The sequence below is a fragment of the Protopterus annectens genome, chromosome 3.part0, assembly GCF_019279795.1.
Source record: "Protopterus annectens isolate FY-2018-M chromosome 3.part0, PAN1.0, whole genome shotgun sequence".
Classification (NCBI taxonomy): domain Eukaryota; kingdom Metazoa; phylum Chordata; order Ceratodontiformes; family Protopteridae; genus Protopterus; species Protopterus annectens.
In genome coordinates, this window is record NC_056731.1 from 896,703,801 (window position 1) to 896,706,300 (window position 2,500).

Sequence of the window (2,500 nt, forward strand, 5' to 3'; positions counted from 1 at the left end):
TAGTTTTAGGGTTGGCATATATTACTAAGATGGATCATGCAACCAAAGCTGAATGTGGTCGGGTTTTAGATAGTCATCTATTTCCTTTTTCGATGTACTGTGTGTTAATATGTTGCATAAGCAATATACTGATTGGTCAGCATGTTTTGGTTGTTTATATATATATATATATATATATATAAACCTTCCAAGCCTTCCGTGAATACAGAAGTAAAGTAAACACAAGTAAACTGAAATAGTATCAACAGAAAAGTACATCCAAAGACAAGTCATTGAAAACTCCCCCAACAAAGCAGTCACATAGCAGAGTAAAACAAATTCATTTGATTGCAACTTGGCAACAATGATCTATCGCAACTAAATGAAGAATGTCTAAAACATGAACTCTTTGACCTGATAACATGTATTTAATACACTCTTCCCTATCCTGCAACCTCTTCCTCAGAGGACTGAGAGACAAGGCAGACAGAATACAACTCTCAAATCATCCACAAGGTATTATTCGTAAATGAACCCATGCGTATTGGCATTCAAGTCAGACAAATGTGGATCCAAAAAGAAAAGGAATCAAAACTGTCATCCTGTTAAATTCTGTGTTCAAAAAAATACTAGCAACTGCTAGTTAAAAATTGGCCAAACTGACTGTTGGAACACAGGAGGACGACATGAATGAATCTCTGATGTCTGCACCTTCTGCACTCTACCAGACAGGTGGAACTGCTCAAAGTAGGGAATAAAAAGAAAGAAAGATCCTATTTTATAAAACACTCAAGTCAAAAATGCCTCTCTATTCTCATTGCCAGGTACAAAAATGAGCTGTAATCTGCCATACAAGAGTATTAAATTGTTTATCCACTCCATAAAAGTTAGGCAATCCACACTTTTTTACCTTTTACAACACATTTTGATGCAAATGAAAGAAATACCAGTGGACAGAATTACCTGCTAAGTTGAAACAGATTTTTCACTTGGTCTGTCTCAAAATCACAAATCATAAACCAAGGTGCAGCCCTCAAATGATACCCTGCCAATAGAGACAGTACTGTAAAAGATATGACTTGAAATCCTATAACCCATACACACAAGGTTAAGTACTGCATACACCCTTTTCGCTAACAGCAGAATGAGCAGTGTACATTTTCTGAAGCTGTTTACCTTTAGACACAAATGTACCATCCATGACCCACAGCATAATTCCAGACAAATCCTTCACATTTTCTGGTGTAGTTAAGAGTAAACACTTCCAATAAATGAATGATTGCAGCCATGTTAATATAAAAAAAAGTCTTCCTGTAAAACTACCAGTTATCCAGATGTGCATCATTGATTACTAAAGATACAGATATACAATTTCCAGCAGTTTTCCTCCACACTGTATTCACTGTCTGCCTAAATGTTAATAGACATGCCAACTGCAATCTCCTCTGACGTAATAGCAAATCCATTAGCCTACCTCACAAGAAAAATCTTTCAGCAACAGAACTCTCTCCTTAATTGAATTCATTGCTTTAACCCTTTTCCACATACACAGGATTGACCAAATAATGATGTGCAATCAACTTTAAGAATTCCTGTCTAGCAGTGCACATAACAGACACAGCTCATTCTTTGCAGCAATCATGACATCTTTAAACAGTAACCCTGTTCAACAATGGCTTTCTGTTTGGCTCAACACTTTACTATATTTCTATCCAGCATTACACAGTGGCAGCAATTCACATTCTAACGTAGCTCTCATTACATCAGTGAACCAAAGCATTCCAAAGTCCTTTCAATGGAAATGGCAAACTGATGTCTCACCATTTCCTCCACATACATCAAACACACCTCTACGCATACCCTCCCCTAACTTACAGTTTGGGAGTGATTGACTGATCACAAAATGTGTTGGATAGATTAGAAAGGAAAACAAGGATGCTTCATGCTTAGCAAATGATTTATAAAAATCAGTGCATACCAAGATTATATATTTCCTGTTCCGAAGGAGGGATGGGCCTGCTTGAAACTGATTACATATATAGATCTGCAATCGTGGGATTGCACAGATATCTGCTGAACTCACAAGACCCAGACATAGTGAAAGTTTTGAAAAATGAGAATAAATCTAAGATGACTTCTCTGCTTAATGTAGCAGAAGCATATCGGTGTCAAGCAGGAATGGAAATCAAACCAGAAGTAAATAAAAATCAGGCAACAAGTGAATGTGCCAAAAATCAAAGAAGGAATATAAGGTGAAGGACCAGATGAGAAGGCACAAAAATGAGGAAAATGCATAAATATAGTTGCAAGTATAGAAAACTTCTAGAATAACCTCATGTTGATCAGGATCGAATGCAGGAATTGTTAAGGAGAGGGGAATTCAAACCAAGAGATAAAAGGTTAATATTGGCGTCCCAAGATAGTGGTCTACGTACACATTGGTTTATAAAGTCCATTGAACATGTGGGAGAAACAGACAATGCAGGTTTTGTAAAACAGAATGGGAAACGGTTGCACACCT